The sequence below is a fragment of the Dermochelys coriacea genome, chromosome 7 (assembly GCF_009764565.3).
Source record: "Dermochelys coriacea isolate rDerCor1 chromosome 7, rDerCor1.pri.v4, whole genome shotgun sequence".
Lineage (NCBI taxonomy): Eukaryota > Metazoa > Chordata > Testudines > Dermochelyidae > Dermochelys > Dermochelys coriacea.
The window spans coordinates 62,889,247-62,917,132 of record NC_050074.1 but is presented as its reverse complement, the minus strand read 5'-3'; the positions used below and the strand labels follow the sequence as shown (position 1 = coordinate 62,917,132).

Genomic DNA, 27,886 nt, shown 5'->3' with positions numbered 1-27,886 from the left:
ATGCAGACCTTTCAAATAAGTGACAACAATTGAACAATGAGGGAGACACAATAGGGGAGGAAGCATTCCATAGGGCAGTGTTTCTCAACCTCATCTTGCAATAAGAGATCTGAAACATCCACCCTGAAACACCACTCTGTGGTGTAAAGAATTGCACCACGATTGAAGAGAACAGAGTACAATACCCAGCTCTGCCACAGACTTCCTGTGTGGCCTTGGGTAAGTGTGCCTTAGTTTTAGCCCAATGCTCAAGCCCCTAAACCAGGTAGAATGGGGGTAGAGTTTTTCCTCCCTCAGGATGGGTATTATAAGAAACCATTAATGATTGTGACATATTGAGATGCTACAGGGAGTAGGGCCATGTGTGTTTAGATAGAACAGGAAGAAGCTTGATTGCATGCCTTCAACATTTTGATTTTTTTTTTTACTGGCACTCTCAGACTAATAGTAGAGTTAAATCATACAGCATATAAGAAGTTAGTCTGAAGCCTATTAAAGATCTCACACACCATCAGAGACTAATGAGTGAAGACACAGTGATAACCGCTGAGCAAACTTTCAAAGACAGACAGAGTTTTATACAGAAGTCATGAACAGCTCATTAGAATAACTTCAACCACAAGAGATGTTCCCCACTGAAGATTGCTTCATAGCACCTTCCACCCAAGGACCTGAAAGCATTTTACAAACATTAATGAATTAACTAAAGATGGACTCATTCCCAAATCCTAGATTGCCAGGGATCACTGTCAAGGTCCTATCTTGTTTAGAATCTTAGTTAGTACCAGGAAAAAGGGGTAAACCGGGAAGAATGAAATAAAGCACTACTACTCTTACTAGATCAAATTCCACCTTGTCATCTGCATCTTGAAGACCGTATCTGCTCTCATTTCCTCCTTATACTCTTTCCAATTCTCTCTCCATCTCTTTGCTCTTCGTTCTCCCATTCTTGTCTTTCTTTCCTCCAGCATGCAGATCCCCAGAGCTGGAACAGGTTCCCTCGTCTTCTCCAAAAACCTTCTCTCCTCCTCCTCCAAATGCCTCTGTAGACCTAGAACCATGAGAGTCATGAAATTACTTGGTCACACTTTTATGGATGCACTTCAGTGATGTTCCTGCACTTGGGATTTACTGGCAGAAATGGTCACAGAAATTCAATCTCAAAGTTGTATGGACAATTATTTACAAGGAGAGTTCTATTATTAGTTTTCATAAGCATTTATGAATAATTTTCACTTGAAAATATTCACAATGGAAGTCCTGGCCACATAGTGGCTTTTCTACATAGCCGATGATCGTGTGGTTACCGAAAGCTTCATGGCATGATAAGATGGTGGACAAAGACTGAACATCCAGCCAGACCATCTTAAGGACTTAGCTAGAGATATATCCAGGTGGCACTCTATCTACAAGGAGGTTACATACCCTTGGGATTTGTCTAGATGACAATTACAACAACAAGGGAAATCCATGCATGCTCATCCAGTCAGGTATCCATGTGACTTAATGAAAAAATCACATCTAAGCCATACAACTCAAATTCTGAATATTTGCAATTAATCCATGCAGCAAAATAATAATATTAGTCAAATTTGAAAATAAATAAATTCAGGGAAGCCACAATGTGTTTGTCATATTCTGTGAGCAGCAATGAGAAAAGAAGCATGTGACAGCTGTGTAGTCATGTTGCTTAATGCACTACTGAAAGGCACTCAGATATGACACTGATGAGTGTAGTATAAAAACCTATAATGAATAAAGAAAAGGAGTACTTGTGGCACCTTAGAGACTAACAAATTTATTAGAGTATAAGCTTTCGTGAGCTACAGCTCACTTCATCGGATGCATTCAGTGGAAAATACAGTGGGGAGATTTATATACACAGAAAACATGAAACAATGGTGTTATCATACATACTGTAAGGAGAGTGATCACTTAAGATGAGTTACCAGCCGGGGGGGAGGGGGGAGAAAACCTTTTGTAGTGGTAATCAAGGTGGGCCATTTCCAGCAGTTGACAAGAACATCTGAGGAACAGTGGGGGGGGGGGAGGGGGAATACCATGGGGAAATAGTTTTACTTTGTGTAATGACCCATACACTCACAGTCTCTATTCAAGCCTAAGTTAATTGTATCCAGTTTGCAAATTAATTCCAATTCAGCAGTCTCTCGTTGGAGTTTTTTGAAGTTTTTTTGTTGAAGAATAGCCACTCTTAGGTGTGTAATCGAGTGACCAGAGAGACTGAAGTGTTCTCCAACTGGTTTTTGAATGTTATAATTTTTAACGTCTGATTTGTGTCCATTATTCTTTTACGTAGAGACTGTCCAGTTTGACCAATGTACATGGCAGAGGGGCATTGCTGGCACATGATGGCATATATCACATTGGTAGATGCACAGGTGACCGAGCCTCTGATAGTGTGGCTGATGTGATTAGGCCCTATGATGGTGTCCCCTGAATAGATATGTGGACAGAGTTGGCAACGGGCTTTGTTGCAAGGATAGGTTCCTGGGGTAGTGGTTCTGTTGTGTGGCTGCTGGTGAGTATTTGCTTCAGATTGGGGGGCTGTCTGTAAGCAAGGACTGGCCTGTCTCACAAGATCTGAGTTACCCAGGAAAGAATTTTCTGTAGTATCTGGCTGGTGAATCTTGCCCATATGCTCAGGGTTTAGCTGATCGCCATATTTGGGGTCGGGAAGGAATTTTCCTCCAGGGAAGATTGGAAGAGGCCCTGGAGGTTTTTTGCCTTCCTCTGTAGCATTGGGCACGGGTCACTTGATGGAGGATTCTCTGCTCCTTGAAGTCTTTCAACCACGATTTGAGGACTTCAATAGCTCAGACATAGGTGAGGTTTTTTGCAGGAGTGGGTGGGTGAGATTCTGTGGCCTGTGTTGTGCAGGAGGTCGGACTAGATGATCAGAATGGTCCCTTCTGACCTTACTATCTGTGAATCACTACAAAAGGTTTTCTCCCCCCCCCGCTGGTAATAGCTCATTTTAAGTGATCACTCTCCTTACAGTGTGTATGATAACACCCATTGTTTCATGTTCTCTGTGTATATAATCTCCTCACTGTATTTTCCACTGAATGCATCCGATGAAGTGAGCTGTAGCTCACAAAAGCTTATACTCTAATAAATTTGTTAGTCTCTAAGATGCCACAAGTACTCCTTTTCTTTTTGTGAATACAGACTAACACGGCTGCTACTCTGAAAGCTATACTGAATAGTAGTTCATAAAACAAATTACTCACTGAGAACAGTTTTCTCTGTTCTCCACTTCTGCCATTAATCCTTTTGGACAGTGGTCACCATTCAAACATCAACATTTACGTCACAGAGCGAGGAGATAACAGTCCGTCTTTGTATGTCTCCACTGTAATTGCGCCTCACCTGGACCATGGTGTTTGCTTCCAAGCATCTCATTAACTGGATGATATTGAGAAACTGGAGGGAGTTCAGATACAAGCTAAAAAATGATTATGGGGTGAGAGGGACTGATTTATGTGGAAAGATTAAGAGAGGCAAATATAAATAGCTTGGCTAACTGAAGATTAAGTGAGGCGCATGATAACAGTCTATAAATATGGCTGGTGTAAACACCAAGGAGGGAGAAGAATTATTTAGCTCAGTAAAAGGGAGTATAACTAGGAGTAATGAGATGAAATTAAGAGAGAAAAGTAAGGCTGGCTATCAGAGAAGAGCTTCCGGAGAGCAAGAACTAATAGGCTGTGCAATGGCCTCCTAAGGGAGATTTTAGGGGACGTAATATTTAGTCTTGCTCTCAGGAGTGAGACTGGTTGATGAGCAGACTCCACACAAAACACTTAGCTCAGACAGAATTGTTCAGGACCTTTTGGAAGATCTAGTCCATGCTGGACGTGCTCAGGAGCTTAACATAGGCATAGGCACAGCCCCTTTTATATCATCATTACAGCATCTCACTTGCACAGCCACTCCCATATTAGTCATGGGACACCCATCAGTGGAGAGAGAGCCCCCCTTACTTGGGACATTTGAAACCAGACTGGACAGGCACTAGAAAATGTACTGTAAAATACTGGCCTGGGTGGGGGGTGGATTAAATTACCTCAGAGGTTTTTTCCTTCCCTAATTTATGTGATTCTATGATAAACACTCTGCTTTTTGCTAAATATTCATCAAAGTTATAATGATTGTAATAATCATGATTAGATAAAACAGTTTTCTCCTGAATTAGATGGCTAATAAAGTCTTTGTCCTCATTGGTTTTCCCCTTCTGCAATTAACTCAACCATACTCTGGCTCAAGAATGCATGTAATCTTTCTGGGAAGGGCTTTGTCCTAATCCTCTGTGACAAGCCTCACAGCAGGTTTGATATGGAATCCAAGAAGAGATGACTCTATGTAACTAGAGAAACCAGTATAGCAAACTACTTTCTGAAGCCTACTGTGTTCTGTTTATGGTTACTGCAGGTTGAGGGCTGTCCATTTTTGTTTTTACATTAAACTCCCAAAGTTCTGTGAACAGAAGGATTGCAGGAACTGTCCAAATCCTAATCCAGTAGCATTAGTAGGAGGCAGGAACTGATCATTCAGGCACCAAGTTATCCTATTTCTTAACAGTATAATTTGGACCCCTTTCATCCTCTCTCTGACTAGACCTCAGTACCTCATGCGGAGCCCCACGACTCAGCGAAAATGTCAGAACTTTTTGGTTGATCAAGCTTTTGGCTGACCTTTAGCAATAGTATGAAATGGGATAGGGGTTGTTAGCAAGCAAAGGGAGCTCATGTTAACTGTTAGATTCCATTCCCATAACTATATACACATGTCATTCTTCAGTGATGCTGTTGATAAACAAGAAGTTAATTTGCATAAATAAATAAAAACATACCGAGGAAGGAACCACCTTCATTGGTTCAAAAAAAATTTTTAGGAAGAATAAAATAAATGGGGAAAGAAACATGATCTTCAAACTAAGCAACTGTATTAGAAACAATGGATGGTAAAAGACAAAAATAGGACAAGATTTTCAAAAGTGATTAGTGGTGTTGGGTATCCAGGATGGAAGACCTTAAAAGGGTCTAACTATGCAAAGAGTAGATGCTAAGCGCATTCTGAAAATCATATCCCTTTGAGCTGCCGTAAGTTGGGCACCCAAAATTTGATGCACCCTAAGTCACTAGTCAGTTTGTAAAATATTGGCCTTACTGTTCAACCATTACCATGGTATCTAGACTATATTGACCCAATATACTATAAAGCTGTGTATGCAGGGGAGTGAGGGGGAGGGAATAAGTGCTACTAACAGCAACCACTTGTCTCATAGACTTGAAGGTCAGAAGGGACCATCATGATCATCTAGTCTGACCTCCTTAGGATGACCAGATGTCCCGATTTTATAGGGACATCCCAATTTTTGTGTTACCCCCCACCCCCATCCCAATTTTTCACATTTGCTGTCTGGTCACCCTAGACCTCCTGCACATTGCAGACTACAGAACCTTGCCCACCCACGCCTGTAACAGACCCATAACTTCTGGCTGAGCTACTGAAGTCCTCAAATCATGATGTAAAGACTTCAAAATACAGAAAATCCATCATTTACACTAGTTTAAACCTGCAAATGACCCATGCCCCATGCTGCTGAGGAAGGGAAAAAAAACCCAAAACCCCAGGGTCTCTGCCAATCCTTCCTGACCCCAAATATGATGGTCAGTTGGACCCTAAGCATTTAGGCAAGACCCAACAGCCAAACACCAGGGAAAGAATTCTCTCTAATAACTCAGAGTCCGCCCCATCTAGTGTGCCATCACTAGCCTTTCAAGTAGTTCAAGTAAAGTCTAATCCAAAACGCAACCAAAAAAAAAAAATCAAACTTTCAAATTTGAGAAGCCAGAGCCATCCATACAGAGGCTCTCCATGCTGTGGATCCATCAGGTCCATGCCAGCAATGTGGTCCCCTGCTGATCCAAGGGCTTCCCCCTTTCCCTTAAGGAGGGATTCCCTCTGTGCCATGGAAAGTTAACTTAGTCCCAAGCCGTGCTAACTTCCTTCCCCAGGATCAGTGGTGAATGATGTGCCAACTCTCTGACCTGTCCACTCCTTCCCCAGCCTATCCATTTAAAACAGGGCCCAAAGCTGTTGTGGAGGCAGCTGACTTTGTCCCAACCCTTTGCACATGGGAGGTTTATGATGGATACCGGGATCAGTCAGACCCAGTGATTGAACACTTCTTTACAGTACAAAAATGTATCCATGACGCTGCGATCATGAAATCTGTGAAGGAGATTTCTCATAAAATTTAATCTGACATTTCCTTCCCAAAATATTATTTTTCAGAAATACGTTAGGGTTGGTAAATCTCCATGAAGCAACCAAAGACAAAGTCTTTGCATCAGAAAACCAGTTTTACTTACCTCTTTACTACCTGTATGAGCCAAAAACTCCAGTAGTTAGACTATGCAGGCCTCATTAGGGCAACGCTAGTGTGAAAGCCTGAGTCAAGAGTGCAGGACCTGGAGCAAGAGTGCTCTGAGATCCTAAACCATACCCCTGTAGGGTTCATCTACGCTAGAAGTTGTGGCCCTCTTTTAGCAAGAATTAACTGACTGCCAATTAATTGGAGTTAACTAATATGGATGTACATGGTAATTTAGGCGCTCCAAAAATATCTGTTACCTGACAAACTTTTGTGGTTTACCCCGAGTTAGGAACAAATGCTTAGGGAGTGCTAGTATCTACAGCAGTATTTACAATCGTATTAATGAACCCAAGTTATTTCACAAAACCACAAATTCTAAACTCGATAGACCCTTACTGCATGACCTTGGAAAAGTCACTTGGTCTTCTTGTTTCTTCAACAAAGCACTGGATAAAAAGTAAAAACTCCACTGAATACTAGATACTGCTCTGGATTAGCTTTGATACATTAATAAACCAAATGAGAAAACTAGTCTTGTTTATTAAAGTGTATGGTTTCCAGTCACACCGACTCTGTCCTGCGATAGGGCCCAATCCTGAAAGGTGATGGAAGCCTCCTAGGAACTGATAAGCAGGCTCAACTTCCAACCAAGCTAAAGAGAGATAAGGACATTCAGCATCTTGTGGGATCAAGCACTTACCATTGTATCTCTCTGGTTTCAATATGATGATTTTAACTCAGGGCTTTATAGTTTTATTAACTTGTGATTTTGGTTTTTGGAAGCTTCATAAAAGAATTCTTATGCAATTATACACCTATATTCAAGATACTGGTGGCAGACTAAAAGCAGCTGATTAAAAGTTGATCCTCAGCTGGTGTAAATCAACATAGCTCCACTGAAGTCAATGGAACTACTCCAATTTACATCAGCTGAGGATCTGACCCAAAAATTTGGCCTACACCTACAAATGGAAATGGAAATCCCAAAGATGCTGGTATATTGGTATAAAACTCTGAAAGGCATAGGAATTAATGGTTTCAGTTCCCCCATCTCCATTCCTCTCAAGTGCTCTGAACCTTACAGAGGTGTGTGGCTATGACCCCAACAATTAGTAGCTCATAGTTTTCCATTTGCCTGATTATCCATGCTTTCTACTCCCTCTAAAGAAACAAAAACAGTATGAGGAAGACGACTGACCTAAGGAGCTAAAGACAAATCAGCTTCACATGTTTTAACTTGAGAAATAGTGGAATCATTACAGTTTTTATTAGAGATAACCATCAAGAACTTAGCAACGAAAATTCATTCCACTAAACCCCCTGAATATCTTTTCTTATGGATTACAGATAAGGCTGATAATGGCACTACATATGACATAATTTATTTGGATACCCAGAAATCCTCAGATTAAATTCCACATGATGGACTCTTGTTTAAACAATGAAGTAAAAGATCCAAGGTAGCTCATGAGGAACACTGAGAAAGCTGGCTAAAAAAAAATACATGGAGAGGGAAATACATGTGATTGAACGGGAAAAATGAGGTTAATGAGTAGGACTTTGTTGAAACCATCTTTTTTTTTACTTTTATTCCATAAATGATGCAATTAGTGGGAATATAATACAGAATTGATATTAGAGAGTGTAGTGAATATAGATACCACAGTAAGTAAAGTTAAAAAAGAATGGCATCCCCTTTGTAAAAAAAATCCAGTGGAAAAATTAAACCTAACACAGATACAAATAAAGATCATCCAGCTCAAAAATAATACATATTAGTACAAATCTTTGGAGTGCAGCAGGAGAAGAGAGGAACAGACTTAGAAAAACAATTGGATTCTTTTAGGACAATAAGAAAATGCAATTTAAAATTTGGATAATGGATAGAACCGGTTTCTGATCTCCGTTATATGGGTGTAAATCCCGTGCCTTCATAGTTACTCTGGATATACACCAGTTATCTCAGGCTGGCATCTAAGGCATAATGAATATGCCCGCATATATCTGCTCAACAGCAAAATATTTATCTTCAGGAAACCCCTGCACAAGTCCGTAAGGCCACAGGTGTATTTTGTGCGCACGATGTTAGCAGCATTACCTCCATTGCCTTTCATGTCTTGGAGTGCAAGTCAACCCTGACAAGTAACTGGAATAATGCCATTGTGAGGTTCCACATTCAATATCTCTCAATCGCTCCAGATCAAACAGAATGAGTTTACAAATAAAAAACACTTTTTCCCCCTCTACTGCCAGCCCTGAAAACTCATCCCGGCTCCAGCAGTCAAGCTGAGGTCTTTCCTTTAGTATATCACTAGCAATTAAGGTCCCTCAGATCAATCTGAGTTTGTATACAACCTCATAGTCTTCAATAGGTTTGTAACGGTGCTACACACGAGCCCATTCACTCAAACTAGATAATCTAGTTGATTACACAAGAAGAAACAGCATCCAGTTCACACTCTCTCACCTGTGTTGGCTCTGCAGGAATAATAAAACATACTTTCCCCACTAAAGTCACAGGGAAGAATACAAAGGGAAGAAATTTGAAGAGAAGGGAGGAGTCATTTTTTAAATAATCCCACAACTACCTTTAAATTACACTTCAACTCACTTGATTGCAGCAATACTTTGGCACTAGCACCTGGGTGGAGTATCACTTGTTCTGAAGTGTACAAAGTACTTAGGTTCTCAGGTCCGAACAAAGTATGATTCTCAGGGTCTGACCAAGCTCTGCCTGGCACACTAGGCAGGGAAAGGGAGGAAGGCAAAGGTGACTTTGTGTCACATTTCAGCTCCTGGAGCAATTTAGAGCATCCTCATGGAGTCTCTCATTTCTGCCCAGCTCCAAACCATCCAAGTGGGCCATTCTAGCAGCCAGAGATGGCCAGAGTCCCACTTTGCTCTGACAACAACCCCTTTCACCCAGCCGTCAGAAGCTGTGATGATGCAGCAGACTTTGCACCACCAAGGAAGTCCTCAGCTGGCCAGCTAGGCTGGCTTTGCACTGCTATAGCGGCACAAAGGAGCTACAGGGGGATCTGGAGCCTGGCCCTGAGAGGAAAGTTAATTATTCTATAGCACATTTCAGCCAAAGATCACAGAATACTTTATAAACTTAAGGCTTCTCTCGACTGCTGTGTAGAAGGCAGACAGACAAGGAGTGATGAATTAAGGCCTGTATGTTAATACATTTTAAGATGTGTCATTGACCAGCAAGCGTCCTGCTTGCAAATGGGTAGAAAAACAGGTTAACCTCTCAAAATGTTTTTAGTATGTATTGATGAGACTCAAATTGGGCAGAGAAGAGGTTACAGTGAATTTGCAGATGAAAATGTATGGAGGGTAATATTTTCTACTGCCAAGTAATTGTATACTCCTGCATAATCTGGAAAAAGCAATATTCTACTCCTGATTTTTTTTCATTTATATTTTTGTGGTATCTGAATAATCCTGACATAATTTTCATGAGCAGTGCAATTTATAACATGCATACAGAACCTCTTCTAGGAAACTTGGGACAAAGCCTCACTTAATGTTAAATAAAAGGTCTTATGGTGATGATGCTGTTAAGTTATGAATATAACTTGACTTTGACAGAACACTTATATTCATTTCTGAAGATCAAGAGTTATGAGCTCAGTTAGAAGATAAACTGTAGGGCTGTAAAAAGCTATAAGTGATTGCTCAGTTTGATACAAATATTTATATTTGTAACCTCTGAAAATGTGTATATTCCTGAAAACATTTCAAAGGGTTATTAAGAAATAACTTCAGACAATTGCTTTTTTCAAAATTATTTTTGTGTGGTTGTTTTGATAAAACAATTAACAAATGAAATATCGGAAAAGGATTTAATTATGCATTGTATGTTTACAGCTGTAAGGATAATAGTGGATAGTAAAGTAGCACAATTTAACAAATTTCATCATCATATTCCAACACCATCCAACTTTTCGCAAAGTCAGAGTATTGACAGTAATATAAAAACAAAACAAAAAATCCCACAAAAATGATAGGCCATGGAGAAGTAGGAAAGTGCATAGTGTAATTCTAAACAACAACTAGCCATCGTAGCTAGAAGGGGATCATTTTCATTAATCAAAAGCTACTAAGGACTCTCTACTGGTTAGTTTACAGCCCTTATCAGAGTGGCAGTTCGTTTACATTATGAGATCAAAGGTCAGATAGCTCTGCTGTTATGGCATCAGAGCCATCCTCCTAACAGGTTGCTACTATAGCTGACATTGATCAGTGAATAAAACAGCACCTCAGTTTGAACAGAATGGATACTTCAGCATGACCACCCATATAGAATTTCCCTTGACACACCTCACTCAAATAGTAACCATTGCTAGTAGCTCCTTACATATTTGTGTAGACAAATCATAGTCAAGCAGTGACTTGTACAGCATAATTTGTGCCAATGTCAACAATAGAGCATTTCCGCTGCTAAGAGAGAGCTAGAAATGTCAACAGGAAGCTCTAAATAAGAACCATCAAGATGCATATCTAGCTTCTGAGTGTGAAAGTTCCACAGCAGACAAATTTACTGGTGCTCATGCAAAACATTTGGAAGTGATATACAGTAATCAAGACCTATGCACACAATCCCCAGACATCCTGACATGCAGACAGGTCTATAAATTTCATTGGAAATCAGCAGAAAAATTATCTGGGACTATGTTCTTCTTAAATAGGTAAAAATACAGACCTACCAAAAATCTCAAGTAATATTTAAAACCTGCATGGACAGTTTCTTGTCATTATGGTAGATGGTTTAGTAAAAGTGTTAATTAATAATGGATTGTCTTTCATTTTATTAAAGCAATGCAGCCAATATTGCTCACTGTTCTTGGGAGGTTGATGGGTTTTTTTCATTAAACAATGCATGCTGGTGCAAAACCGTAAAATAGATGGTGACTAACCTAATGGTATAGGGCGAGATAGTCCAAACAAACTTTGGTCATCCTGCCAAGCAAATATTTTATTCTTGGGACTGACTTTGTACAGAAGGCTGGTCCTATAATAAATTCAACTTTAGGACACTACTACTTTGAGCGAAACCCAAACACAGTGTTTTCATTAGAAGATCCTAATGAGACCAGTCATTTAAATGGAGAGGATTCAGAACTGACACCCAAAAAAACATTCTTTTTGGTTACAAGCCATGTCATCATTGGGCATTCCAACCAAATTAATGAAAAATTAGACTAAAGAAAGATACTAGGCATTACCCAAGGAATTTAAAAGTATCAAAATAATCACCTATGCCATAAAGTTGATAATGGTTTCTATGGTCTAGTTAAACAGGCCTTATCTGGGAGCTTAAGCTAGACAGCAGGAGTTTTGGGAGATGGTTTTTGCAAGAAACTTAGGCCTTGTCTACACTAAAAAGTTAAGTCGACCCAGCTACATCACTCAAGGGTGTGAAAAATCCACATCACTGAGCAAAAGCAATTAAGCCAATTTAACCCTGATGTAGACAGCACTACTACGTTCATGGAAGAGTTCTTCTGTCAACCTAACTACCGCTCTTGGGGAGTGGATTTACTACAGCAATGGGAGAACTCCTCCCATCAGCATAGGTAGTGTCTGCATGAAGCACTATAGAGGAGCAGCTGCAGCACTGCATCTGGGCCACTGTTTTGTTTCAATGTAGACAAGCGCTTACTAACATATAGCAGATAATGTCCAAAAATTCATCTACAGAATGGTTTGTTTGATTTCAGAAGGAATTTACCCTGAATAAGAAGTGCAGGAACAAACCTTATGGTTTACAGTGATGCAAGTAAGTGGAAAAGAGTAGGAAAGCTAATTCACAATATTAGGGGAGTTTCAAAGGCGCAATGGGAAGTTAGGAGTCGCACATCTAAGTTCCCTTTCTGCCTCTGAAGCTATACCCCTTAAACAATGAGATGTTTAAACCAGTTTATAATGTTTGATCTCTCCTAGTTTGATAATGTGCTCAGAATTATACAGAATAACAATTTCTTATTTATTATGCACATTAATACCAGAGGAGTTCAAGAGCTCATTGTTATCAATACTGGATAATAAAGGATATTGCTTTGATTGGACAGTTTTTATGAAGGGAAACTAAACAAACAAACTAAAAAAAAAGTCAATATACTTTTCACAGCTCAACAAAGAGTGGATTCTTTCCCAGGTGCCAAATTCTTGAGTAATTGTGTTCATCGTTTTGATGAGCACAAGCAAAACTTGGCACTATTTTGTAAATATATTTTTTTATTTATACACACATTTGGGGAGTTAAAATTTAACATAAATGATCTGGAAAAGGGGGTCAACAGTCAGGGGGCAAAATCTGCAGATGATACAAAATTGCTGAAGATAGTTAAGTCCAAAGCAGACTGAAGAGGTCCAAAGGGATCTCACAAAACTGGGTGATTGGGCAACAAAATGGCCAATGAAATCAATGATGATAAATGCAAAGTAATCATATTGGAAAACATAATCCTGACTACACACACATCATGATGGGTTCTAAATTAGCTGTTACCACTTAAGAAAGAGATCTTGGAGCCACTGTGGATAGTTCTCTGAAAACATCTGCTCAATGTACAGCGGCAGTCAAAAAGGCTAACAGAATGTTAGGAACCATTAGAAAAGGGATAGATAATAAGACAAAAAATATCATAACGCCACTACATAAATCCCTGGTATGTCCACATCTTCAGTACTGCGTGCAGTTCTAGTCATCCCATCTCAAAAATATATTAGGATTGGAAAAGGTACAGAAAAGGGCAACAAAAAATGATTAAGGGTACGAACAGCTTCCATATGAGGAGATTAAAAGATTGGGACTTTTCATCTTGGAAAAGAGATGACTTAGAGGGGATATGATAGAGGTCTATAAAATGATAACTGGTGTGAAAAACTGAATAAGGATGTGCTATTTACTCCTTCTCATAACACAACAATCAGGAGTCAGCCAATCAAATTAATAGGCAACAGGTTTAAAACAAACAAAAGCAAATACCTCTTCACACAACACACAGTCACCCTGTGGATGTTGTGAAGGCCAAAACTATAACAGTGTTCAAAAAGAACTAGATAAATTCATGGAGGATAGGTCCATCAATGGTTATTAGCCAAGATGGTCAGGGATGCAACTCTTGGTATGAGTGTTCCTAATCTCTGATTTTCAGAAGTTGGGAGTGGATGACAGGGAATGGATCACTCGATGATTGCGTCTTCTGTTCATTCCCTCTGAAGCACCTGGTATTGGCCACTGCCAGAAGACAAGATATGGGGCTAGCCGGACCATTGGTCTGACCCAGTATGGCCATTCTTAGTTATGTTGCTCACTTGGGACTTTTAAAAACTGCCAGCAATTTTTCAATAATTAAAAAACATGGTATTATGAGAAACAAAGAACATGAGAAGCAGTTTTCTTTGTTGGTTTATATCTTCTCCTCTCCCAAGTTCTGAGCAACATTCTATTGATTTGGGGAGATTACATTCAAGCCCAATGATACAAGACCCATCCTCAAATTAAAATCAAGGCAATCTGCAATATTATTAGTGTTGGGTCAGATATTCCAAATATAGGATTCACGTAAACTTTTAAGAGTAACATGCTTATTTTTAAAGAATATTTGGCCTGTTTTGAGTTTGTAAAATGGCCACAAATTTGCAAGACCTTTGTGAAAATTGCCTAAGATTATTTTAAATAAGCTAAATTCAATTCAGTGCAAGCTTAAAGATCACTACAAAATATCTCAAAAAGTTCAAGCCACTTTTTCCAATTATTTTACAATCTTACAAAATCAGCTGGAGGTGGTTGCAGTGGCCATATAGAAAATGAAATTTAGTTGGTCTTGTCTTAAATTGAGAACAGGGCAAGGAAGACCCAAGTTCTATTCTCAGTTCTATCACTGAGACACAATGAGACAGCTTCTCATTTTCACTAAGGCTTTTTTACACCACACTGTTAGCATGAAGTTGCCTTAAAGAAGGTCTAAACGCTTAGTTGCACAAAGGGTTTCCATCTAACACCTTTCACCAACACTAAAATTCACTTAAAAAATTAGAAAAGAAATGGCTTTTGAAGGCAAAACATGTTGACACTGGCACTTTCAAGACTGCACATTACAATTCTGTCACCTGCGGAAATTAAATTCAAGATGCTCTCTGTGCTATTGTGGAATCCAGCCCAGCGTATTATATTCCAGTCTTCAGTGAAGACAGCCTTCAACCTGACATTAGCCCTCCTTTAAGGCTCAGAAATACATCTCAAGAATGCATTTGAATAAGAATGAATAGGTTGCACATATTGTTACTAGCATATGTCAAGCAGATGAAATAAGGAAACATCAGGGAACACGGAATTGCTCAGCTTCATGAAGCCAAGACTCCTTAGAAAGGGCAGCTAAGGAAGTGCTGAGGGTGAGGAATGACCTGATACTTTAGAGGTGCATTCATCTTTGAAATAAAGACAAAACAAGCTTTACCAAAACTGCTACTGAGTGACACTCCTGTTTTTGGAATATATTATTATTCAGATCTAGTTGCAGAAGATTCTTGGAGTAAGTAAAACTATTGTCCAGTAGCGAGCAAAAGCATGTTGTGAAAACAGAAATTCAATTTCAATGCTGTCAGCAGCAGTCTATTGATGGTATTGATGATACTTCCCTTGATCCAAAAGTCTGTGAATCACCTTGGTGGGAACACTGGGGCGCACACGGTATGAGACTGCAGAAGTGTCACTGAAATCCTCAAGATTCATGATCAAACAGGTAACAAATCCCCCTGTACAGGGATAAACAAATGCATTACCCTAAAAGTCCACATTGTATCGGTTTTTAGAGACGCTGCCTTCTATGAATATACACTTTCATTTATCAATAACATCAGTACAATGAAGCTTTAACAGCAGTTGACTTTATATAGCAACCATCTATTTTTTTCATCTGCACCTTTACTAAAGGTAGAAGGGAATATAAAGGGACTAGAGTCATCCTTGATTTAAAAAGACACAGGGAGAAGTAATTGAAGTGAACTGGAACTGAGGTGTCTAAACATAGATATTAGCTCAGATTTCAAAGCTTTGAAGAACATCAGTTCAAAATCTCTGAATTGCTTCTTCTTCTCAGACAAACGCCTCAGTCTTTGTTTGTGCCCCAGTCCCATCAATGCATGAAGGAAACACTCCCATCCACTTTCACAGCATATTACTTACTGTAATATACTTTTTGACAAGTGAAGCATTAACTACTTGATGGTCCTAGCTTTGGTCAAAGTCACCAAACTCCAAGTACAGCAAAAAAGGTTGTATTATTTGAACAATTAAAACAAACAGCTAACTCTCATCCCACTGACTCACAGTCTGTTGGAGGGTAAGCACAAGATTTTCTAAGATTCTGTAAAGAGTTAAAGAAAACTATTCCACTTGGTGGCAGCAGTGTTCTAGAATACAGCAACATTCCATGTAGTGAAGTCTAATTTAAAGATATATAAAATGGTAGGCTATATATATATATATATATATATATATATATATATATATACACACACACACACACACACACACACACACACACACACACACAGAGAGAGAGAGAGAGAGAGATACTTTTAAAACAATTAAAAAAAAAGCAGGTGTGGTTCCAAATGATTTGTATCCAATCTCTCATTAAGAGTTCAATTAAAATTGCACCCTTCCCCCCCACATTAAAATATCTCTTGTCAAATCATTTGTTGAAAGAGCACTCAGGCTCTGAAACCCCCACCCTCCCCACAAACACACACCCCATTTCCCCACCATAGGAGCATAGTCATCAATTTTTAAAAAGGATGATATTGTATCATCAAAAGTAGCTTGGATCATCAATATTCATCCTGGAATAACTTCCTGCACAACCACCGAATCAGACTTTACCCTGTCTGCAAGAGAATGGCAATCCGGGCCAGGGCCGGATTAACCCATAGGCTAATAAGGCTATATCTTAGGCTCTCCTATTTTTAGACCCTACTGTAGGCCCTCCATTCCATACTGAAGTAACAGCTGAGCAACGGTAGTGGGGCCATCTGAAATTTTTTGTCTCATTAGATATTGTTTTGTACAAATTAATCCATCAAGATTATGATTTCAATTTATGGTGGTTGTGATTTTGTTGTTGTGGGCTAAGTGTTTGTGGGCCCAGGCAATACTGAACGTTGTACACAGTAGGCCTACACTGAACAATAGAAACCATGTCGAAAAAAGGAGGATGGCAGAAACTGAAGAAGGCCAAAGAAAGACAGCAAAGACAAGATGTAGTGCTGAAAGGTACTCCTTCTCTCCTAATGTTTTTTCCTCCTACTAATTCTGGTGGTGAGGAAGTCCAGGCAAATACCAGCCCAAATGAACCTTCTGCATCTGCGCCTGATGAAAATGAGCAGCCTCCTGTGACTTCTCTAACTGCAGTCTCACCCCACTCCTCTGAAGACTTTCCCCGTGACAGTAATAAAAAATATCCTTCTCCAATGATACAGGCAAGTGGGACATGACTTCTCAAGATCTTATTGCCTATTGGACTGAGAAGGGCCCACAGAAATGCCAGAATCTAGATGCTGACTTTTCATTGACAAAGTGAGACTACAACAATCAGAATCATTATCTGACCAAATCAATGTTTGAATATGTGAAGCCTAACAAACAGATTGACAAGCAAGAATGGCTCATCTATTTGCCTTTTAAGAAGAAAGTGTACTTTTTTATTGCCACCTATTTTCTTATACCAAAATGTGGGGAATGTTCTGCGAAGGCTTCAGTGATTGGAAGAATACTACATACATTACCAATCATGCAACGAGTGAGAAGCATACAATGTCAGTTAGCAGCTACCATGCCGAAAAAAAAGTTGGTGGTAGAATTGATACCCAAATGGAAAACCAGTTTTGGAAGCTGGTGCTATTAGAAGAATGTGTTCAGATGAGTAGTTGAAACCATAGTTTTTCCTGAGCGAGGTCATTCCATGGCTCAGATGAGACTGTTGGATCGAAACACAATGTTACCTTGGTGTTCTAGAGCTAATCGCTAAGTTTGATCCTTTCTTAGCTCAGCACATCAATGAACACACGAATAGGAAAAGGCCATACATCATATCTATCAAAACTATTTGTGATGAATTCATTGCACTGCTGCGAAGAAGATGCTATCAGCCATTGTAGATGAGATCAAAGATGTTGGATATTTCAGTGTTTATCGACTCAACACCAGATGTGTCACGTGTAGATCAGCTGACTGTCATTTTGCATTATGTGCGACCAAGCAGACCAGCTGAGCATTTCATGAACCTTCATAAACATCACCAGCCACACAGGGGAGAAACTTGCCTCATGCCTACTCAATTTTCTCACCGAAAATGGAGTTGAAATCAGCCTTTGTCATGGCCAAAACTATGACAATGCAAGGAATATGAGTGGCAAATATTCAGGGATACAGGCAAAGATAAAAGAGGTGCAATGCTTTGGTTGATTACATACCATGTGCTGCACACATTCACGCAATCTTGTCGGCCAGTCTGCTGTGGATTGTTGTATTAAAGCCGTTTGTTTTTTTGGATTTGTCCGAGAATTCTATAATTTTTTCTCTGCATCAACCAGTCGTTGGATGATTCTTAGAAATTCACTACCAAAGGGATGTCCAGTGCCCAAATCACTCTCAGGGACACGGTGAAGTGCCAATTCTGAAGCTGTGAATGCAGTTGTTCTGGGATAACCCAACATCCTAGAAGTGCTAAAGAGCATCAAGGATGAGGAATCTCAAAAATCAGCAACAAGAAAAGATGCAAAGATCCTGAATGATGCAATGCACATTTGGAAACTGGTATTGAGGGCTAGAATGATATACTTCAGCCAATCAGCAGGTGCAGTCTAATCTTGCAAGTGCTCAAATTGACCTTTCCACTGCTATAAACCTAATGAGGAGTCTTGGAACTGTTCTTCAACAAATGCGGGATAGTTTTGATGAGTATGAAATTCAGGGGGCTGTTAGGACTGCTACCATAAGTATAAGTCAGCCAAACACTGCAGAAGACAGAAGACATATGACAATACAACTGCCCACTCATTCAGTGACAAGGAGGCCATCAGAGTTAATACCTTCATCACAATAATTGACAAACCAAAGAGTGCATTAGAACATTGGATCGAGGCTTACGAAAATATTAGCAAAACCTTTAGAGTACTGACAATATTTCTCCTAACATTTCAAGTTCCAAAGTCAGTGAAGATATCAAACGTCTGTGTCAGAAGTACCCAAACAATCTCCCAGTAGATTTTACTAAAGAATTTTTTCAATTTGTTGAATTCATATCACTCTCAGATATAGAGAGAAGATGATAAAAGCAAATCTATTTGGATGTACTGATTATTACTGAATCCAATAGAAAGTTTCCCAAATGTTGAAACTGCATTAGGTCTGTATTTGTCACTAATGATCACTAGCTGTAACGGAGAATGTTCCTTCTCTCTTCTAACAAGGGTCAAAAATGTCCTCCGATCTACCATCACACAAGAGCATCTCAGTGCTTTGTCCCTCTTGAGCATTGAGAATGTAATAGTCAGGTCTTTGAATCATGATGACATCATTCATGACTTTGCCACAGCTAAAGCAAGAAAAAATGTGCTTGTTTGAAGAATTGGGTGTAGTGAGAGTAGAATAAACTTGTTAATTTTACATACATAAATAATATGTAAATATGTATGTAGATAACGGTTGATGTCTTCATAATTTTTGTGCAATATGTATTCAAATTTAGGTGCTTCCCTTCCATTAGCCTTAGGCCCCTCATAACCTTAATCCGGCCCTACCCATGCGCATGCAGTAGAACCATGACTCAGGAAAATCTCCCTGCTCCGATCAGCAAGACAATCTGTTTGGATGCCTGCATCCATATGTGTCTCTTAGAAAAATGAAATGTCTACCTTTCTCTGAGATAGAAAAAAAGCCTGACTTTTAAAAAAAAAAATGTCCCTGCACCCATTTGCACATAAAATTAGCTAACAGACCAGTACTTATCAGAAAAAATAAGAAAAAGATAGTCACAGAACCTCCCCTCCCACCTCACCTCCCCGGCCCAAGAAATCTCAAATTCTCCTATATCTATTAAACCCCAACATTTCCACTGGTCAAAGAGGGGCACACAGTTTTTTCAATCTGTACCGCTTCTGTTTATCAAACTCAGACACAGAGACAAGTCTCATAGTGCATTGAGCAGACAACAAAAACAGATTTAGTTCAGGAAACCAGTCTGCCACCTCTACGCTACATTTTCCTTAGTCTCATCCCAATAGCATCCAGGTCTATCAGGGAGTTCAGGACCCAAACAATCTGCAGTTCATCATCCCGCACACTCAGACCCAGAATCACTACTGACCTCGAGGAGGAGAGCCTCAGAGAGGCTAGAGGGAGGGTGTTGCAGGAACCCAGGGGGAAAAACTAATATCTGAGAATTCTCTGTACCCCCAACCAAAGAACCACCTTCAGGAGTGTGCTTCCACCTGCACCGTCTCAACTAGCCCACTTTGCAGCACCCTTAGAAACTATAGCCCCCTCCAACGAATGTTTTGTACTTTGGGGCTTTGCCAGCAAGCCAGAATCCACAGCCAGGGCCAGAGATTCCATAGCAACAGGCTCAGCCTCCATTTCACAGTCAGGCTCAGGCCAACAGGCCATCGAGTCAGGAGCCACAGACCCCATGATGCCATCTTCCCCAAGTTGTAAAGGGGTGCTATCCCCCCACCAACCAACATCCCCACAGACATCTGGAGTCTCTGCACAGCCACCCCATCCTGTGCTTTACTCTCAGAAACCCCACATTCCCAGGCACAAGGTCCCCATTCCCAAGGGCAGCCTGTCTCGTCTTAGGGCACTGACTGACCTACAGCGTCAGGACTCCCACAATGAAAACAGGCCATGTCCTCAGTGTCAGCAGCCACAATGTAGGTCACACTCCCCAATCCCGTACTTCAGGGAAACTTCTAAAACCTGGGAAGCATTTTTTACCTTATGAACCTGCCTATGAAAAGACAAGATATGCTGAACCTCTGGGGCTTTACAGCCCTAAGAGGGCTGTGATTTTACCAGGGTGTCTAGCCAGCTGCTCATTTCCTAAAAAAGGAGGAAAAAACGATTACCCACCTTTTCATAACTGTTGTTCTTTGAGATGTGTTGCTCACGTCCATTCCATTATAGGTGTGCATGCGCCCACGTATGCAGTCGTTGGAGATTTTTGCCTTAGCGGTATCTGTAGGGCCAGCTGTGTTGCCCCCTTGAGTGCCATGCTTATGCGTTGGTATATCCACGCACTGCCGGCCCTACACCCTCTTGGTTCCTTCTTGCTGACAACTCTGACAGAGGAACAGGAGGGCGGGTAATGGAATGGACTTGAGCAACACATCTTGAAGAACAAGTTATGAAAAGGTGGTTAACCATTTTTTCTTCTTCAAGTGCTTGCTCATGTCAATTCCATTGTAAGTGACTCACAAGCAAAATCCTTGTAGGTGTGCTTGGCGTTCACAGTCTTGTAGATTGTAGCACTGCTCTGCCGAAGCCAGCATCTTCTCAAGCTTGCTGGGTCAGCACATGATGCAAATGTGTGGACAGATGACCCAAGTCACTGCCCGACAGATTTATTGGATCGGCACCTATGATAAATGAGGGGGGGTAGCTTCCTATTATGGATACCCAGACAGCTAGTTAGCTATAAAATCCCTCTAGTAGCTGTTCTCTACTGCTTTACCTGTAAGGGGTTAAAAGTCTCACTGCTATGCATAGGTAAAAGGAAGTCAGTGGGCACCTGACCAAAAGAGCCAATGGGAAGGCTAGCACTTTTTAAAAATTGAGAAAAAACTTCCCCTTTGTCTGTCTGTGGTTATTCTCCTGGGAAGAGAGGGACAGAACAGCAATGCTGTAAAAAACCTGGGGCCAGGTATGAAAAATCATCAGTATCATACCAAGAAATTACTCATTTGAAACCCCAGATATGTAAGTAGATCAGGAAATGTCTAAGAAGACACAATTAGATTTATCCCTTTATTTCTTTATGGCTTGTGGATTACTCTGTTCTAACCCCGATGCTTTAGTTTTGCTTGTAACCTTTAAACTGGACCTCAAGAAAACTATTCTTGGTGCTTAATCCTTGTAATTGCTCTCTATAAATATATCAGAGGGATAAATACAGGAGAGGGAGAGGAATTATTTCAGCTCAGCACTAATGTGGACACAAGAACAAATGGGTATAAACTGGCCACCAGGAAGTTTAGACTTGAAATCAGACGAAGGTTTTTAAACCATCAGAGGAGTGAAGTTTTGGAACAGCCTTCCAAGGGAAGCAGCGGGGGCAAAAGATCTATCTGGTTTTAAGATTCTACTTGATAAGTTTATGGAGGAGATGGTATGATGGGATAATGGGATTTTGGTAAGTAATTGATCTTTAAATATTCAGGGTAAATAGGACTAATCCCCTGAGATGGGATATTAGATGGATGGGATCTGAGTTACCCAGGAAAGAATTTTCTGTAGTATCTGGCTGGTGAATCTTGCCCATATGCTCAGGGTTTAGCTGATTGCCATATTTGGGGTCGGGAAGGAATTTTCCTCCAGGGCAGATTGGAGAGGCCCTGGAGGTTTTAACGCCTTCCTCTGTAGCATGGGGCATGGGTGACTTGAGGGAGGCTTCTCTGCTCCTTGAAGTCTTTAAATCATGATTTAAGGACTTCAATAGCTCAGACATAGGTGAGGTTTTTCATAGGAGTGGGTGGGTGAGATTCTGTGGCCTGCGCTGTGCAGGAGGTCGGACTAGATGATCAGAATAGTCCCTTCTGACCTTAGTATCTATGAATCTATCTATGAATCTATGAATTGCTCTTTTAAAATCTAGCAATAGCTGAGTTCCCAGATGTATTTTCTTTCCTTTTTATTTTTTTAAATAAATTTACCTTTTTTTAAGAAGAGAATTGGATTTGTGTGTCTTAAGAGGTGTACGTTGTTTAATTAGCTGGTGGCAACAGCTAATTTCCTTCCCCCCCCCCCTCAGCTCTTCCCCAGGGGTGTGTGTGTGAAAGGGTTTGAGGGTTCCCCACAGGAAGGAATTCCCAAGTGAGCCTTCTTGGTCTCTCAAAAGGGTTCTGCACTTGGGTGGTGGCAGAAAAAGCTGAGTACTGAGAAAAGCTGTAACCTTGGAAGTTTAATACAAGTCTGGAGTCGCAAATATTAATTTTAGAGTCCTTGCGGGCCCCTATCTTCTGCATTCGAAGTGCCAGAGTGGGGAATCAGCCCTGACAGCACCTGTGCCAGGAAGGCTGCCGATGATGCCTGTGCTCTAGTTGAGTGAGGCGTTACAATTGCCAGCAGGGTACCTTTGCCAGCTCATAGCAGTAACGGGTTGAAGCTGTGATCCAGGATGAGATCCTCTGCAAGGACATAGGGTGACCTTTCAATCTATCTGCCACTGCGACGAACAGCTGTGCTGACTTACGGAATGGCTTCATTCTATCTATGTAGAAATAGATAATCTATGTAGCGCCTGCATGATGTCCAGGGTGTGATGCCTCCATTCCTCATCTGACACATAGGGCTTCGGGTGGAGGACAGGTAAAATATATCCTGGCCAGTATGAAACTGGGACACAACCTTAGGCAGGAACACCGGGTGCAGGCACAGCTGAACTTTGTCCTTGAAGAAGGCTGTATATGGCGGTTCCGAAGTGAGCGCCCTGATCTCCCATACCCTACGGGCCAACGTTAATAGCGAACAAGAAAGAAACCTTCCAGGAAAGGAGGAGGAGGAAGCAGGAAGCCAAGGGTTTGAAGGAAGGACCCATGAGCCTGGACAGCACAAGATTCAGGTTCCAAGGGAGGACCGGCTCCTGGACATGTGGGTAGAGGCAACTGCCCTGGCGGCCACTGTCCCGATGCCACCAATGCTGGCTCGGATGCCCAGTCTCACTGTTGAGGGGCTGTCAAGGCCAGAGTTTGCCTCAAGACCACCAACACCAGAGATCAGTGCCCCACCTGAGGGGACTGGTACCGCCGGTGCGGTAAGTGGGTGCGGTTCTGAGGAGATTGGAGGCGGGAAGGAGATCGTTCCCATGGCATCAGGATGACTACCTCCAGGATTGCGATCAAAATTGATAATAGGGGGGGGGTCGGCGCCTTCCCCTTGGTGAACCGTGTCAAGATGATGGCGACTGCGACCACGGAGCCAGAGACTGATGATAAGTCCGTGACTATCTCGACCATGATACTGGTGTTGCGGAGGTGGAGAGTGTGCCATTGTCTCGAGGGATCGGCAGCACTCCACCACTCCCTGGGGAGCCTTATTGACTGGCCTGCCCTCTAGGGGGCCTTAGCCAAAGCCTGCGGCACCAGTTGCACTGTTGACACCTGAGCTCTTGAAGGAGTCGGTGCCGGCGGTGGCTCGGTCCAGTCCCACTCACAAGAGTCGGAGGAGGACCTTTTCCCAGGCTAACGGCCCTAGCTGGAGATGGCCAACTGTGGGGTTCCAGTGTGGGCAGATCCGGGACAGGTTCCTTGCTCACTGCCGTCTGGCCTTTTCTGTCATGGCAGGAACTGTAAAAAGAAAAGGATTACTTGTCGCACCTTAGAGACTAACAAATTTATTTGAGCATGAGCTTTCATGAGCTACAGCTCACTTCATTGGATGCATCGGATACATCGGAACTGTGTTTCTTTGCCCTCTTCTTAGGTACCAGCAACGTAGAACGGTGCTGGGCAGGCCCCGCGGTGTTAGGCGACTCATGCTGGGATGGCTCGGATGCCGGGCAGAGGGAAGACTCCATAACGAGAGCTCTGACCCTGATATCCCTCTCCTTCTGCATGTGAGGCTGACAGTTCTTAGAGTTTCAGAGTAGCAGCCGTGTTAGTCTGTATTCGCAAAAAGAAAAGGAGTACTTGTGGCACCTTAGAGACTAACAAATTTATTTGAGCATAAGCTTTCATGAGCTAAAGCTCACTTCATCGGATGCATTACAAATCCAGCACCTCTCTTTAACGTTCACTTCCCCCAGGCACTTGAGGCAGCTGCCGTGGGGGTCGCTAACAGGCACAGGCCTGCTACAGGAATCGAAGGGCTTAAAGCCTGGAGACTGGGCGTGCCCTGCCAGAGGCAAAGTCCCTGCTGGGATCTAACACTAACTACTATGATTAACAGGTACTTAACACTAAAGACAACTATCTACAAGCCTAAAGGCACAAAGTTCAAGATAAGAAAAGCCGCAAGTCCTTGACGAGCAAGGAAAGGCATTCCAACTGACTACCACGGGCTGTAAGAAGGAACTGAGAGGCCATAGGGCCAGCAGCGCCTAATATACTAGCACATGAGTGTGGCACTAAAAGGGGCAACACAGCTGGTCCTACAGATACTGCTAAGGAAAAAATCTCCGACGGCCGCACACATGGGTGCGTGCACATCTGCAATGGAATCGACATGAGCAAGCTCTCGAGGAAGAATATTCGAGATAGTGACTTATTAGTGGGTATTGAGAGGGGCACGACAGGGACAAAAGCACCCCACACAGCAATCCCCTACCCAACCTCCCACTCAACAAGATTAAGGGCTTCTCAACACTGGGAATTTACAACAGCATAAAAAAAAAATCGAGGAGTACTTGTGGCACCTTAGAGACTAACAAATTTATTTGGGCATAAGTTTCCGTGGGCTAAAACCCACTTCATTGGATGCATGAAGTGGAAAATACAGTAGGAAGATATATATACACACACACACACAGAGAACATGAAAAAATGGGTGTTGCCATACCAGCTGTAATGAGACCAATTAATTAAGGTGGGCTATTATCAGCAGGAGGAAAAAAACCTTTTGTAGCGATAATCAAGGTGGGCCATTTCCAGCAGTTGACAAGAACTTGTGAGGAATAGTAGGGGGGAAAATGTCAGCATGGGGAAATAGTTTACACTTTATGTAATGACCCATCCACTCCCAGTCTTTATTCAAGCCTAAGTTAATGCTGTCCTGTTTGCAAATTAATTCCAATTCTGCAGTTTCTCGTTGGAGTCTGTTTTTGAAGCTTTTTTGTTGGAGAATTGCGACTTTTAGGTCTGAAATTGAGCGACCAAGGAGGTTGAAGTGTTCTCCAACTGGTTTTTGAATGTTATAATTCTTGATGTTTGATTGTGTTCATTTATTCTTTTGCACAGAGATTGTCCGGTTTGGCCAATGTACATGGCAGAGGGGCAGTGTTGGCTCATGATGGCATATGTCACATTGGTAGATGTGCAGGTGAACGAGCCTCTTATGGTGTGGCTGATGTGATTAGGTCCTATGATGGTGTCCCTTGAATAGATATGTGGACAGAGTTGGCAATGGGCTTTGTTGCAAGGATGGGTTAGTGTTTTTGTTGTGTGGTGTTTGGTTTCTGATGAGTTTTTGCTTCAGGTTGAGGGGCTGTAAGTAAGGACTGGCCTGACTCCCAAGATCTGTGAGAGTGAGGGATCATCCTTCACGATAGGTTGTAGATCTTTGATGATGCACTGGAGAGGTTTAAGTTGGGGGCTGAAGGTGACGGCTAGTGGTGTTCTGTTACTTTCTTTGTTGGGCCTGTCCTGGAGTAGATGACTTATGGGTGTTTTTCTGGCTCTGTCAATCTGTTTCTTCACTTCAGCAGGTGGGTATTGTAGTTTTAAGAACGCTTGATAGAGATCTTGTAGGTATTTGTCTCAGTCTGAGGGATTGGAGCAAATGCAGTTATGTCTTAGAGCTTGGCTGTAGACAATGGATCATGTGATGTGGTCTGGAGGAAAGCTGGAGGCATGCATGTAAGTATAGCAGTCAGTAGGTTTCCGGTATAGGGTGGTGTTTATGTGGCCATCACTATTAGCACTGTAGTGTCCAGGAAGTGGATCTCGTGTGTGGATTGGTCCAGGCTGAGATTGAGGGGGGGATGGAAATTGTTGAAATCATGGTGGAATTCCTCAAGGGCTTCTTTTCCATGAGTCCCGATGATGAAGATGTCATCAATGTAGCGTAAGTAGAGTAGGGGCGTTAGGGGACGAGAGCTGAGGAACTGTTGTTCTAAGTCAGCCATAAAAATGTTGGCATACTGTAGGGCCATGCGGGTACCCATAGCAGTGCTGCTGATTTGAAGGTATACATTGTCCCCAAATGTGAAATAGTTGTGGGTGAGGACAAAGTCATAAAGTTCAGCCACCAGGTTTGCCATGACATTATCGGGGATACTGTTCCTGACAGCTTGTAGTCCATCTTTGTATGGAATGTTGCTGTAGAGGGCTTCTAAATCCATTGTGGCCAGAATCGTGTTTTCTGGAAGATCACCAATGGATTGTAGTTTCCTCAGGAAGTCAGTGGTGTCTCGAAGATAGCTAGGAGTGCTGGTAACGTAGGGCCTGAGGAGAAAGTCTACATAGCCAGACAATCCTGCTGTCAGGGTGCCAATACCTGAGATGATGGGGTGGCCAGGATTTCCAGGTTTATGGATCTTGGGTAGCAGATAGAATACCCCAGGTCGGGGTTCTAGAGCTGTGTCTGTGCAGATTTGTTCCTGTGCTTTTTCAGGGAGTTTCTTGAGCAAATGGTATAGTTTCGTTTGGTAACCCACAGTGGGATCAGAGGGTAATGGCTTGTAGAATGTGGTGTTAGAGAGCTGCCTAGCAGCCTCTCATTCATATTCCAACCTATTCATGATGACAACAGCACCTCCTTTGTCAGCCTTTTTGATTATGATATCAGAGTTGTTCCTGAGACTGTGGGTGGCATTGTGTTCTGCTTTTCCACAATTTCAGCCCATGCACGTAGGCGGAAACACTCTATGTAGAAGTCCAGTCTGTTGTTTGACCTTCAGAAGGAGTCCACGCAGAATCCTTCTTTTTATAGTGTTGGCATAGTTATGTGTAAAAGGGGTGTGAAAAATCCACACTCCTGAGAGACATAGCTAGGCCAGCATTCTTCTGGCGATCTAGCTACTGCCTCTCGGGGAGGTAGATTACCTACTCTGATGGGAGAACCCCTCCCATTGATGTAGGTAGTGTCTACCCTGAAACTCTACAGTGGTTTAAGCGTAGATACACCTTAAGCGTGGCAACAAACACAACAGCCTTGCTCATGTGAGAGGCATATCTCACATATTTAAACCCAATCACCTTCCCCACAGCTAGAGCACACTCTTAAACAAAGGAAGAGCTTCGAGGCAAAATCCCCAACCCATGGCCATGGGTTAACCCTCAGAATCCACAACAAGCCTAGGTCTCTTTCCCCCTGGCTGGTCCTGCCAGCCATGCGGTCCAGAGAGCAAACAAAACCCTGCTAAAACAAAAGGAATCCTGAAATTAAACCCACAACAACCACAAAACTACAGATATGCAACCCATTTCCCTAGCAGAAACACAGAAAGAACAGCAAAGTATACCCACTCTCAACCTCCCTCCCAAACACTCCCACAATCGTCTGAGAGCAGGGCCGTCTTTAGGCATACGCAA

The 27,886-nt window shown here is 41.8% G+C and overlaps 1 long non-coding RNA gene across 1 annotated transcript in view; it reads right to left on the bottom strand.

The window, feature by feature from the left end:
* Nucleotides 1–333: 333 nt before the first annotated feature.
* Nucleotides 334–27,886, bottom strand: part of LOC119858931 — a 108,982-nt gene continuing 81,429 nt past the window's right edge. Inside the window, exon 4 of the long non-coding RNA XR_005294060.2 lies at nt 334–1,051. This is a non-coding gene — a long non-coding RNA (uncharacterized LOC119858931). The remainder of the gene's footprint in view (nt 1,052–27,886) is intronic.